Raw genomic sequence first — 15,377 nt, 5'->3', positions numbered from 1 at the left:
GCAACCAGCGCTCCTGCTTGATGCGGCTTTCCGCGAATCCCTCCTTACACACACCTCCCAGTACTTTGAAGACAACGCGGGCACGGCTTCCACCCCCCAGGTGGAATGGGACGCCTTCAATGTAGTGGTCCGTGGTCACTGCCTGAGGACACAGGGCCACATGAGACTACAACTAGAAAGTGAACTGACCCGGATAGAATCCGGCCTACTGGATAGGGAGGGGGAGGCAGTTGACGGTAGCGCTGATTCGCTGCAGGGAGCGCGCGCAGAACATGCGAGCCTACTGGAGCGGCTCCGAGACATTAACTACGCAGCACACTCGGCGAGGACACATCACCTAAGTGATAGACCTGGCAAGTTACTGGCCTGGCTGATCTCACAGGAATCCCGCTCATTCCCAGTGGTGGCAATACACGCGGAAGGGAGGGGCCTATTATACTCGCAGCAACAGATTCATGATGCATTCACTCACCATTACGATGCCTTATACCGCTCCCGACTGCTGCGCACACGCTCAGACATTACTGATTACCTCTCCCCTCTGCCCATGCCACACCTTACTACCACACAACAGGACGAACTAGGAGCCTCGCTTGACCCTGACGAGATCCGCGAAGCAATTTTTCACCTATCTAACGGCAAATCCCCTGGCCCGGATGGGCTTCCGGCCGAATTTTATAAGGCAGGCGCGGATATACTCATTCCGTGGCTTCTGAACATGTTCGCCGCAGCAGCGGAAGATGCACTCTTACCTGCATCGTTGAATGAAGCCACCCTGATCTCTATCCCAAAGCCTGACAAGGACTGCACGCGGATGGGCTCTTACCGCCCCCTGGCGCTGCTAAACACGGACTATAAGATACTGGCCTCCACACTAGCCCGGAGACTGGCCCCCTATGTGCCCCGCCTGGTGCACCAGGATCAAAACGGTTTTGTTCCGACACGCCACACCTCCCACAATATTCGCCGCCTTTTCCGTATACAGGAATATGCTACCCATCGGTGGCCCAGAGCAGGTTGCCTGATACTGGACCTAGAGAAGGCCTTCGACTCGGTTGAGTGGCCATACCTGGGAGCGGTTATGGAAAAGTACCAACTGGGAGGAGGCTATGAAGCCAAGGTGGGCCTGCTATACGACAAACCGACGGTCCGAGTTCGCACAGGCGCGCTGCTCTCGGACACTATCCGGGTACGGAGAGGCACCAGACAGGGTTGCCCCCTGTCGCCTCTATTGTTCTCCTTGGCCATGGAACCCCTGGCCACAATCCTCAGGAGTCAGTGGCCTGAATGGGGGATCCCGCTAATAGATGGCCTACACGCAGTGTCGCTATACGCAGATGACCTGTTGCTGTACGTCAGAGACATAACTAACATCCCTGACTCCCTAGCCGACGCCTTCCGAACCTTCGAAGAAATGTCTGGATTGCGAGTTAATTGGTCCAAATCGGGGGCTTTTTCCTTTAGCCCAGACACGCCCGAATGCGACGTGCGCCTCGGCGGAGGTAGATTGCAATGGCATCCCACTACATTCCGCTACCTGGGGATCCGAATATATCGGAATCCGACGGATATCCTTGAGGGGAATCTTCTGCGGGCCATCGCCTCGATTCGGGCGCAGATCAAATTCTGGAACACCCTACCTCTAAACGTCCCGAGCCGCATAGCACTTACTAAAATGATAGTGCTGCCCAGACTGCTGTACTATTTCGCCAATATACCCACATACGTACCAAATAAAATATTTTGTGACCTGGAAACTGCTACGCAGTCTCATTTGGAACACGGGCCGGCCCCGCGTAGCGCTGACCAAGCTCTACATGCCAACCGAGCAGGGGGGCCTGGCGGTCCCTAACATGGAGCTATACTACCTCGTGGCGCAGATGCAGTGGGTGACGGGGTGGCTCAGTGGCAAGCACCTCGAAGATACTGCATCGGACACTGCTGCCTGGACGCAAGCACAAATCTGCACGCTGTTCCACCCGATAACCCGGACTCCCTGCCCCTTACAATTACACCTAGCAGTGGCGCGCAGATGCTTCCTGCGTTGCCTACGACTCACCCGGGCGACGACGCCATACGCCCCGATACTACCTATTCTGGGTACTCCAGGGCCAGTGGATGCACTAACTGTGACTCGACTAAGTAGCTGGACACAGGCGGGGGTAGACACTCTGGGAGACCTATACGCTGACGGAACACTACTCACCTTTGCAGACCTGGCCGCTAGCACGGTAATCCCACCTGGCCAGTTCCTACTGCATGCGTCCTCTTTACGCACACTCACTCAGTCTTGGGGCGACATGACTGACGAACTGCCGATGCACAGCTTCATGCAGTATCTCCACGTCATGGGAAATGGCACGCACGTCATACATTGGTTAGCGCAGGCCCTTCTAATGCACTCGCAACCGTCTACATTGCCGCTGCGGGACAAATGGGCGTTGGATAGAGGACAGGCATGGACCGATAAAGAATGGACGATGATCTTAGCCGGACCGACTTACATCCCAAGCAACCCCCGTTTTAGAGTAATTCAATTCTACATCTTGCACCGAGCTTATCTGACACCTGACAAGATAAACAGGTACTTCACAACCACTGATGCCGCTTGTCCGCACTGCTCTCTGCACGGAGCAGACCTCTTGCATATCCTGTGGCATTGTCCTGACGTGCACATTTACTGGAATGAGGTTGTAACGCTACTCACACGCAGCACTGGCGAGCAGGTACCGCACACGTGGGAAACGTGCATCTTGGGGCTACACAAGCGCACTAAACTTAACAAAGTGCGGACGCGTTTCTGGGACATGGGCTAATAACAGCCAAACGCCTGCTTACCAAGCATTGGAAGGACGCGACCCCCCCTCACGCACAGCACTGGCGCGCCTCCTTTACCAACTGGGCGCGAGCGGAAGGCACGGTGCTTCTCCGCGAGGAAACAGCGGGACTACGTAAGTTCCCTATTGCTCAGCTCTGGGACGACCTCCTCAAGGCGTTCCGACGCGCCTGCCAGGAGCGGGGGATTACCTGAGACACACTCGCATCGGCGCAATGCATCACCTCTTAGCACCGGAAGCTGACAGAGGCCTGCTCCCCTCTCCCCCGCTCTCCCGCCTCACTGGACTCCAAGATGTACACTGACGACTATAGGCACTTCCTATACCACACACTGCATCGGACGCCCACACAGCACCACACACCAGCCGCTGCCTTTGCCTCGACTGACCTGCGCCGATTGCGGTTGCTGACAGGGAGATACCTCCCCCCTTCCAGCAGGACAGCGGTTGACATGTCTACGGGCGGCACTGACGCCCTGTGATATACTGCCCAGCATTCTAACCACACCTCACGGGCAGAGCCCAGTCAGCTCCAGCTTGGACAAAAGCGAATCCCCCCCCCTCATTTCTCACTTCATGTGGCGAGACGCCCTGCTAGGCCCTGCCCCACAACCACCGCCGTACATGAGGCCCTGTGACGGAACTCCCCCCTACCCTTTCCTTACTGGCCCTGCCCCCCAGTTTTTCCCTGCCAAGTTATAGACACAGGGAATGGTTTGTTAGCTGGTCGAGTTCCCTGACCAGACCAGTTTCTTCACACAAAGGAAGACGCTACATGCAGCAAGTCACTATCGGGAAGTGATACCTTCTTGATCTCAAGTTACACATACCCTGCGGAGCCACGGTGACACTTACACATTGAGAGAGATACGACTTTACACACACCTTCGCCCATGTTAGCAAAGGACCTGCTGCACAGCCTATCAGATATCGCTATATCTTTTGCGACCTCCCTACACCACCGCGGGGAGATCACGCAGACACCATACCACCAGACACTTGAGACCTGCCTGAAAGGACTGCAGACTAACTCTGCCGCACATAAACACCTGCTACTATGCTTCAGTGAGCTATACCATTATACACCTTGTCGTTTCACAGCTAGCATTATGGACACGGATCTGGTAAACCACCTGTTGCAGATCCCCCCCCGCTATTGGTTGCCTACAACTGACTACTAGGCTATTTGCGGGGAATTGGGGGATTGTTATCATGACACTAATGCTGGGTGATCACTGCAAAACAAATCACTACAACGTAAGACAAAAATACAAGATCTAATGTTAAAAGAACTGCACATTGGATGGCTGCATGTACACCCACATGAGACGGTATACAACCTTTACCATGCAACTTTTACAACGACCTACCTTTACCACGCAATTTTTACAACGCAGGATCCATTACAACGAAGTACCATTACAACGCATGTATTTACAACGCAGGTACCTTTACAACGCATACCATTACAACGTAAGTATTGGTAAGTATATAATTTTATCAAAAATATTATAAGTTTGGGTTTTTGGGTAAAGGGGTATTTTTAGGGTTCAGGGTCAGTTTGGGGTTTTTGGGTAAAGGGGTATTTTTAGGGTTCAGGGTCAGTTTTGGGTTTTTGGGTAAAGGGGTATTTTTAGGGTTCAGGGTCAGTTTTGGGTTTTTTGGGTAAAGGGGTATTTTTAGGGTTCAGGGTCAGTTTGGGGTTTTTGGGTAAAGGGGTATTTTTAGGGTTCAGGGTCAGTTTTGGGTTTTTTGGGTGAAGGGGTATTTTTAGGGTTCAGGGTCAGTTTTGGGTATTTTGGGTAAAGGGGTATTTTTAGGGTTCAGGGTCAGTTTTGGGTTTTTGGGTAAAGGGGTATTTTTAGGGTTCAGGGTCAGTTTTGGGTTTTTGGGTAAAGGGGTATTTTTAGGGTTCAGGGTCAGTTTTTGTTTTTTTGGGTAAAGGGGTATTTTTAGGGTTCAGGGTCAGTTTTGGGTTTTTGGGTAAAAGGGTATTTTAGGGTTCAGGGTCAGTTTTGGGTTTTTGGGTAAAGGGGTATTTTTAGGGTTCAGGGTCAGTTTTGGGTTTTTGGGTAAAGGGGTATTTTTAGGGTTCAGGGTCAGTTTTGGGTTTTTGGGTAAAGGGTTATTTTTAGGGTTCAGGGTCAGTTTTTTTTTTTTGGGTAAAGGGGTATTTTTAGGGTTCAGGGTCAGTTTGGGTTTTTTGGGTAAAAGGGTATTTTTAGGGTTCAGGGTCAGTTTTGGGTTTTTGGGTAAAGGGGTACAGGGTAAAAATTAAGTACAATTAAATTTAAATTACATTAAATTAAATTGATTAAATTAAATTAAATTAAATTAAATTAAATTAATTAAATTAAATTAATTAAATCAAATTAAATTATATTAATTTTAATTAATTTACATTAAAAAAAATATTATAAACTTACCAATACTTACATTGTAATGGTATGCGTTGTAAAGGTACCTGCGTTGTAAATACATGCGTTGTAATGGTACTTCGTTGTAATGGATCCTGCGTTGTAAAAATTGCGTGGTAAAGGTAGGCGTTGTAAAAGTATGCGTTGTAACGTCATACATCTCACATGAGACTCGCCGCCAGACACCCCCGGGTTGTCGGCTAATTGGCTGTGTCATCTAGTCATGGGTTTATCTGCTTGTTTTCTGCCCGGCTGGCCCCTGTGAGCCGCGGAATGTACCATGTATAATATTTACCATCTGTACAATAAAGGTCTTAAAAAAAAAAAATTATAATAATAATTAGTCTCATGGAACGATCCTGGTGTTTGTGCACCACTCTTTAATAATATCCTCATCCATATTTTTATAGTGGTTAACAGCATGATGCGTAACCCCGTTGGTATTCTCTCACATTCCAACTATTTAGAAAGCGATGTTATCTCCCACCACTGTTTTGATTCGAATCTCCTTTCTTTTTCCAGTTCTTTGATTATTTGTGCTGGTGTTCTATTTGTCTACTCATGAGTTTCTTCTCCTGTATTGGTCTTTGTTGTATCACAGAATGTGTATGTGGCGGTAAATACCCATCTTTTTAGTCTGCCCTCCATATTCAATGAGATTTTTCTTTTCTCAGTTCAAGTGTAATTAAATTGTAATTCTAGATTTTCCACATTTTGATTATAAAAAGTTTTTTTAAATGTATGTATTATCTTTCATAAATATTCACTCAAGTCATATGTTGCAAAATCATAATATTCCATTTCATTTGTTAGATCCTGGTTCACAAGTGAATTTCAATAACTTCAAAAGTTTCATGCATGTTACCAATCTTTAGGTTTTACTCCATTGTTCCAGATCCATTTCAATCCTTCAATCTTAACTTTATTGGTTATCTTCCTTTTGGCATCTGACGGACTACATGGTTTCCCTTTAGTCTGGGATATTTTAGTTAGGCAATAAGATTTTAAAAAACTTAGAAATACTCTGAAAAAAATCAAATTTTACAGAGACTTTATAGTTAGACTCACATTTTACTCGGACAAAACCATAGAAATTGTGAAGTTATAGTTACCTGAGCTAACTATAACTTATGCCCCCGCAATACACTGATTATGACCTCACATATTACATCAGTGATGATATGGTCAGTGACATCACTGATATCATCCAAATTACATCACTGATGGCATCACTAATATTATTCAGTGAGTGTTAGTGTTTAGTGAACCTTTACGAGTGTTAAACCTGTATACCAATGTAGCACTTTGTGTACTACTAATGAGTTATACTATTTCTAACATATATTTTGTGAGTGGCTGTGTGACTGTCTGTATTCATGTGTGAGAGGGTGCCTGAATGCCTGTATGGGTGTTTTAGTGGGTGTGTATGTGGCTGTATGGCTCTATAAGTGAGTGTGAGTAGCTGTGTGGGTGAGAGAGTGGCTATGTTAGTGACTCCATTGGTGAGTGAGTGGGTGTGTCAGTGGCTGTATCGGTGAGTCACTGGTTGCATGAGTGGCTGTATAGATGGATGAATGGGTGTATAAGTGGGTGAATGGGTGAGTGGCTGTTTGAGTGAGTATTTGTTTAAGTAAGTTGGTGGGAGAGTGGCTGTATTGGAGAGTGAGCGTCTGTATTAATGGCTGAATGGGTGAGTGAGTGGATGTGTGAGTGCTTGTATGGATGTGTGAATGGGTATGTAAGTGGTTGTGTGGGTGTTTGAGTGAGTGTGTGAATCATTGAATGGGACATTTTTGAGAAGTGGTGTAAATCCATTCAGCAGTTTTAGAAATTTTTCAAGATATCAGTTATAGTTACATGAGCTAACTGTAACTTACGCCCCCACAATGCACTGCTTATGACCTCACATATTACATCACTCTTGACAAGACCAGTGACATCACTGATAACCACTCATGACATCTCGAATGACATCACTGATGACATCATCCACACAATCACACACGCCCACTCACATCCCATATAGCCTCTCATACACCCACTAACACACACATACAGACACATATATACCCATTCACAGACCCATACAACTATTCACACAACCACTCACTCATCCATAGAGCCACTCACCAACCAATGCACTCATTAATGCATCCAGACACAGACCCCCTCACCCACAAAGCTACTCATACAATCACCCACTCACTCATACAGCCACTCACACAGCCACACACTCACTATACAGCTACTCACCCCCCACTTATTCACCTATATAGTCACTCACACACTCACACACCCACACAACCACTTACAAACCCATACATATATCCATTCAAGCACTCAATCATCTGCTCACTCGCCCATACATCCATTCACAGACACTTATTCTACAATACAGCCACTCATACATACACTCAATAAACCAAACACCCACTCAAAAAGCCACTCACCCATACAGCCACGCATACAGCCGTTCACTCACCCATAGAGCCACAGACACACCCACTAATAAGGTTGGAGCTGAATGAGACAGTTTCAAAATGAAAGACAGTTAAAATGGGGGACAGGACCTACTTTAAAAAATAACATATTTGATTGGATGGTGTAAATATGCTGATAGCTAAAATTAGGTAGTGATTTTGTGCAAAAAGTAAGTACATTTGTAATTGGCTCTGAAAAAAGACAAAAAAGTAACACTATTTTGGATATGCTTATATTTCAAAATAGCCCACTGTACCAGGTACAATTGAACTTGAAGGCATTATGCTGCTCACAGAAATTGTTGTGAACTTTTGAGCTACTGGTACAAGACAGTGTTCCAAAGTAGGTTGCTTTGGAAACAGAGCTAAAACAGTGTAGGGGGAAGGGTTCTAAATAGATTATACTTTCAAAGTTGAAAAACAGTGGTTTAGACATATTGCTAAGCATAAAATACTTATTTTCTAAATCACTACTATTTTATATAGATCCAGATTACGATGAAGATTGGGCGAGCGTCTGACTGCCTTTACCGTGAGTATAGAAACGCCCAACATGTAGTCGGCAGTTCCACCCACCAAATTAAATGCCTTTTTACATTGCAGCATTTGCTGTGGCCTGAAAAAGACCTCAGCACAAGCTGCAATGGAAAAATTAATTTTGTAGACAACTATGCGCAGTGTGGCAGACACCATGTGGTGCCTGGCACACAGGGCATGGATATTTGCGCAGGGCACCACTTGTGCCCCACAAGCCCCATGGCAGGGGCCTCTGGGTGTCGGGGGCCTTGCTAGGGGCCCCCAAATTCCGTTTCTGACAGCCTTTTCATGGTGGTCAGACTGCCATGAAAAGGCTGTTGGAAATAGACATCATAATCCCTACGGCAGTGCCTGCCTGTGCACCGCCCCCATTGTAGAGATTAGGGTCCGACCGATGCCCCAACGGGCTCCTTGAAACTGCTGGAGGCATCGGTCTGTCCCTCAACTGCCAGCATCCTAATCCAACCGTCGGACCACAGCCTCAGGTGCCAGACAAACCCCCACCGACGGCCTGTCGGTAGCAATCTGCCTGACATCATAATTTGGCACATAGTAAAATGTAGGTGGAAAGTACTAGTAGTATGATGTCAAATACTTCAACAGACTCCCGTATAGATTCACAAATTTATTACGAAGTTACACAGACCACACTGAGCGTTGCAACAGATTTGTCCACAAACACTACCAGATTGGTCTTATTAACAGGAGACTAAGAAAGGGTTAAAAACAACTGACCATTGAGAAGTGGAGTAACAAAAAGAAAATGAAAGGAAGGTTATGATTTTAGTAGTACATCACTATCACTGGAAACAGAGTGGGAAAGATTAGTACTGAGAGTGGTACTTTTCATTTTGTCTGATAAGAATTTTCACGTAAAAGTGAATTAGAAACTGGAGAACAACAAAGTGATTTCACAGGTATGTTAATAATGGTGCACATTGCTAATATATATATATGACTTATGAATTAATGCATGTTAAATGAAAGAAAGTTTGAAGATTAGTTACATATCCTGTTACATACCCAAATAGGCACTGATATACTCATTTATAAATGAAGTGAAGTGTGGACATAAGTAGTCTCCCATTTGAACAGTAACTGATATATACATGTATACAATCTTTTAGAGGCTCATTGATACAATGAAACAGACACTAAGAAATCCAGATACATACTGAGATATTCAGTTGGAATTAGGTGCCTGAAAAAAGTTTACTAGTGGTAGATAGTGGTGAAGTGAATGTTTTTGTCCCCTAGATATAATTTATTTGCAAGCCTTTAGTTCAGTCATCTAGCTATGCCCAGGGTCTGTAAATTAAATAGTACTAGACGCATTGTAGGTCGGACTGTGCAACCTGGCGAAGTAAGCCTCCAAATATGTATTAGGCATTCTACTCCAGGACATGTGTCTGCAGTTTACACTGCTATATTGAATTGATATGTATAATGCCTTCCCAAGTCTTAAGCTTTCCTTTTGTTACATTTAAATCACCTCTAAGGTAAGGTGTAGGTAGCCAATAGGGCAGAAAGGTATGTGTTTAAAAAGTGAAACATGTACTTTGAAGTTTCAGTGAGTTAGAATCACACTTACATAACAATACACCCAGTTATACACCCACTCAGCTATCCATGCACCAACTGAGATACCTATTTACAAAATAATAAAGCCACTCACACACCCAGTCAGACAGCGACTGAGGCACTTACACCCACACAGCACTTATGTATCCAGCAGTAACAGAGTCAGTTGTACACACAGTTACAATCCCCAATGCTCACTAGCAAAGTCAGTAAGAAATCCATACAGGTACTTACATACACTTATACTGACCCATACAGATACTAACATAGCCAGTCATATGCCGACATAGATATTTACACACCGAGAGAAATGGGCCTATTTGGATATGTACTTAAGTACTGATACTACTAGTCACCCATCCAGACAAGTAACCCTTTGGTCCTGCTACTACAGAGCCTGTGTGTGTAGTTTTACTGCCAGTACGAGTTGCAATTTAAAACTCCTTGGCAAGTCTTAAACTTCACTTTTACTACATGTAAGTTACTGCTAAGGGAGAGTACACGTAGTCCTACCTTAGGGGTAACCTATATGTAGTAAAAGGGAAGTTTAAGGCTTGCCAAGGAGTTATGTACTGAAGTAATGACACAACCAATTCACCCATCCAGACAAGAAGTCCATTAAACATGCTTTGTGCCTGCTTCTACTGAGTCTCTGTGTGCAGCTTTACTGCCAGAACGACTTGAATAGGCAGGTGTCCATTCATTGAATAAATATTCCTTTCTTGAAGAAGAAAGGTGCAAGACCTTCCATATTTTCCAACTACACACCAATACCAGTCTTGCTGTTGGCCAAAAAGGTTATGGAACATTTAGCTAAGAACCAGCTCTCCAAATATTTAGAGAAAAACAACTTATCGAACCCTTATCAAACTGCCTTTAGGCCAGCTTACTCAATGGGACTGCTCTTATTCTGTTCTGAGTGAGTTGCAACTATTGCTCAAAAAACAGAAATCAGCCTTTCTGATTATTTTGGGGTGTTGTCTGCCTTTGACGCTGTCTTTAATAAGGTCCCACTGCATCACTTTCACAAGGCAAGGGAGGGCGGGTGTGTACTGAACTGGGTGGGGTAAATTCTTCAAGATAGTGCATAGTCCGTTTCCTTTGGAGATTTTAAATTCAAACCCAAAAAACTCAAATGAAGTGTCCCTCTCTCAGGGCTCTTTCATCATCCCCACACTTTGTAACAATTATGTGAAACCTTTGCCAACATAAATTCATTCTTCTGGTTCCAAGTTTTATGGGTATGCTCAAAACATACAATGTAGGGTGAGGCTAGATGTGGGAGGGAACAGGCACTGGAAACATTTAAGAGCTGCATGAGTGGCTAGGTGATTAGGGAGAACGAGTTACAACTAATTACTGGAAAGAATAAAGTTCAGGTGATAGGCAATAGTTTTTAAATGTTCCCAGTTCATGGAGGCCTAGGATCCTGGGACACATCTCATCTCCATCATATACTAACAGACTACTGACTGTTCAGGATATGTTGGCAAGACTTGTCTTGTGTTTGAACAGTAAGTTCTAGAATCCTGTCTTTTGCCTAGCCACATGGAATTGAATCTGACTAAAGTGCTTGCGCATGCACACAGTCTACTATGGGCAAGGACAGACAAACCTACAGAAAATGTGCTACTATGATATAATATCGATGTAAAAAAATTGTGATGCAAAAATATTGTGGCAAAAATACATACTGCCCAAGGTACAAAAATATTAACCACAAAATTATAGTGGGCAAAAATATCAACATTAAATGGGTATCTATATTTCAAACTATTTGACATTATAATAACTGAAAGCATGTAAATACATTTGAAACACATAATACATTTATTAATATATGTAATACATAAAAAATAAATACATTTAATAATAAATAAATAATAAATAAATGTAACTTTAAAATCAAAACAAAAAATAAAAACATAAAAATTAATATCAATATGAATTGAAAGTTTACATAAATAATAATTATTCGATAAAAATAAACAATTAAAATTTTAATAAAAACGAATTTATATGTATATTAATCAACTATAAAAGAACTACAATCATATAATGTTATAATTAAACTATTTAAATAAAAAATAAAATATAAATTGCTAAAACTAAAATGTTTCAAACAAAAACACAAACAAAATGTAAATATGTAAAATACAAATAGAAATAGAAATAAATATATACTTTAAAATGCTAAATATATCTGTAATAAGTACAAAACAATAACCAGAAATCTATTGAAAAATCTGAAATACTGCTATAATTAAAATCCACCAAACAATAATAAACATGAATAAAAGCTGCATACAAATTGGGAAAATATTGTTTTCTATCTCCAACCAAATAAACATATAAAATGCTTACCATTATACTTGTATTCAAACAAAAATTTAAAAACCACATACATGAAAGAAATGTACTATTCCCACTCCTACCTGAGCAACAGTAGGGGAAGTGTTGTACTTTGGAGGGGTCAGATTTACTATTCCCGTTCTAACCTTAGCTATAATAGAGAAAGTGTTGGACTTTGGATGAATCAGATTTACTATTCCTGTTCCAACCAAAGTAAAAGTATAGAAAGTGTGGGAATTCGGAGGTGTCAGATTAACCAATCCCACTTCAAACTGAGCAATAGAAGGGAACATTTTGAAGTCTGGAAGGATGATACATAGTATTCCCAACCTAATCTACAGTAGAAAAGGTTTAGGACTTTATTTAAAATGTAATTTGCTCTTCCCTATCCCAAGTAATTGATTTTGAGTTTAAAACACACACACATGAAGAAAAATCAATTGCATTAGTCCAACCCCAACCTGAGCAACAGAAGGGAAAGAATTGAACTTCAGAGGGTCAAATGTACTAGTCAAACTCCAACCTGAGTAATATTAGGGAAATTGTTGTATTTTGGAGGGTGAGATTTACTACTTCCACTCCAACCCGACCAACAATAGGGAAAGTGTTGGAGGGATCTGATTTGCAGATCCCACTCTGACCTGAATAACAGTATGGAAAATGTTGAACTTTTGGAGGCATTTCTAGATTTACTATTTCCACTGCATCCTGCGCAACATTAGGGAACATTTTGGGCTTAGGATTTACTATTCTCTCTCCAACCATAGGGAAAGTGTTGGATCTTGGAGGGACGATAATGAGCATTCCTAATTCACCATGACCAGCAATAGAAAATGTTGGGACTATAGAAAAAACACATTTACTATTCGCAAAGCCTAGGTAACAGAAAAAAACGAAATTACATCATATCCAACTACATATAACAAAATAAGAAATATTAAACATGAAAAGTATAAAAAAAAAATTAAAAAACGTATTATCACTAAAATCATATCAAACACAATAACTGAATACGTTTTAAGATTCATATTAATTTAAAAAAAACATAAAACAAAATAAAAACTATGAAAAATACTTTTTTTTAATAAAGTTTTTATTTATTGAATTTTTAGCGATACAAAGGAACTCGTCATTAAAAAACAGAATTAGTACATCTGTAATCTACATCACAACGCCCCAACGGGGGCATCATAACCCTCCTGGCCCTTGTTTTACATGTGAGATCTGGTGAAGGGAAAAAGAGATTACGCAGAGTACAATCATGTTGGCATAAGACAAAATAGCAATCTGCATCACATGTTGTACATATTGGCGAACACTAGACACTAATCTGGGGGACAGTAGAACCAATGAGCGATCTTAGACAGCTATAGGGCTATATCCATGCATGCATGGCCAGCATCGCCATCAGGAGCACCTGCGTCATCGGAAGAGGTTGCTGCCGTAGTCAGCAAGAATGTAGATAAGGGGCTCCAAATATCCCTGGGCCTGGAGTTAGGGGGGAGGAGTTCAGCATAGCTGAGTGATTTTTCCTGCCATTTAGTAAGGTCTAGTATCCAATCTTTGAATTTGGGGCTCGACCTCTCCGCAATGGCACGCCACTGGACATTTCGCTATTAGAAAGTCCAGGGCGACAAACTTCTTGTGTGCAGGGGCAAAGTCATGCATGTAGCCTAAGAGGGCCACCTCCGGCGATGCCTGCAGCGGTGAGTGGATCATGTTAGACATTCCTGAAAAGACCTGTAGCCAGTAATGTTGGATGGGCGGGCAAAGCCAGGCAAGATGAAGAAAGTCCACGCCCTCATACTTGCAATTGGCACATCTGTTGTCATCTCTGAGTTTGAATTTGTGTAGCTTGGCTGGGGTGTAATATAACCTATGTAAAAACTTATAGTGGATAATCCTCAAGCGACTGCTTGCTGTAATATTTTGTGTCTGTCTACAACTAAATTCCCACTGGTCATCCATTATCTGGCAACCCAGGTCTGGAACCCACTCTAGACGAGCTCTCGGAGAGTGAGAAAGTGGTGGGATTTGGGCCTGACGGTAGAGTGGTGAAGTGATGTGTCTGGGGGGTTTGGCTTGTAGAAGAACATGGAGTGGGAGTAGCATGGGCGGCCCTACAGGGAAGAATGGGGTAGCCGCTTTCACACTTTGCCTAAGTCTGATATACATAAAGAGCTCCATGGTGGAGGGTGTGTGCTTCCCAAAGAACTGCTCTCTGCTGCGGAAGGTACCCCCATGTATAAGTCGCCCCTGGTGGAGAAGTGCAAATTTTCTAACATTGACTTGCATTGCCGTTCAGTAGTTACTTGGAGGGAGGGATAGTGGAGCAGAGGCATTCTGGGGGACTACAGCATTGTCAGCTATCTTTCTCCAGGCTTTGATCGTATTGGTGACCGTCATGGGGTTCAGATCCCTCTCTCTACCCTCAGCGTACAAGAACACAGAAAGAGGTATGGGGCCATGTAGCCCTCCTCGATTGCCAGATGAGGCACAAAGGGTGGAGGGTGCAGCCAATATACAGCGAAGTGAGCTTGCGCACTGTGGTAGTATAATTCAAAGTCAGGGAGTTCAAAACCGCCATGAGAGAAAGGGAGAGACAGAGTATTCAGACCCAGCCACGCTTGTTTGCTTCACCATACCAGGCAGATTATCTGCGACCTGAGTGTGGTAAAGAAGTGTGTACCGGGGTCGTAAGGTATGTTAGTAAACAAATAGAGTAGTTTAGGCAATAGTAACATTTTAACCAGGGATATCCTTCCTGCCATTGAGAGGGGCAGGGACAGCCATTTCGTGACTGAGTCAGTGATTTTGTCCATAGTAGTTCCGTAATTAACATGTGTAAACTCCTCTCTGCGTCTAGTGACTTTGATGCCTAAATATTTGATTTCCTCTGTCCGCCATGTCAAGGGAAAGTCCATAGGGAATTGTGGTGTTGCGTCAGTGAGCGGGAAAACCGCAGATTTGGACCAGTTGACGTTCATACCCGAAATGGCTCCGAATTTAACAACCTCTCGCAATCCTGGATTAAGATTATCTTGGGGGCTCGGCTATGTAGAGAGTGCGTATAAAGAAATGATAAGCTGTCTAGAAGGGTAGATCAGGACTTGTTCTTTATGATGTTGTCTAATCTTCACGGCCAGTGGTTCAATAGCAAGCACGAACAGTAT

Source organism: Lissotriton helveticus, chromosome 9 (assembly GCF_964261635.1).
Source record: "Lissotriton helveticus chromosome 9, aLisHel1.1, whole genome shotgun sequence".
Classification (NCBI taxonomy): Eukaryota; Metazoa; Chordata; class Amphibia; order Caudata; family Salamandridae; genus Lissotriton; species Lissotriton helveticus.
Note: the sequence above shows the minus strand (reverse complement) of the source record.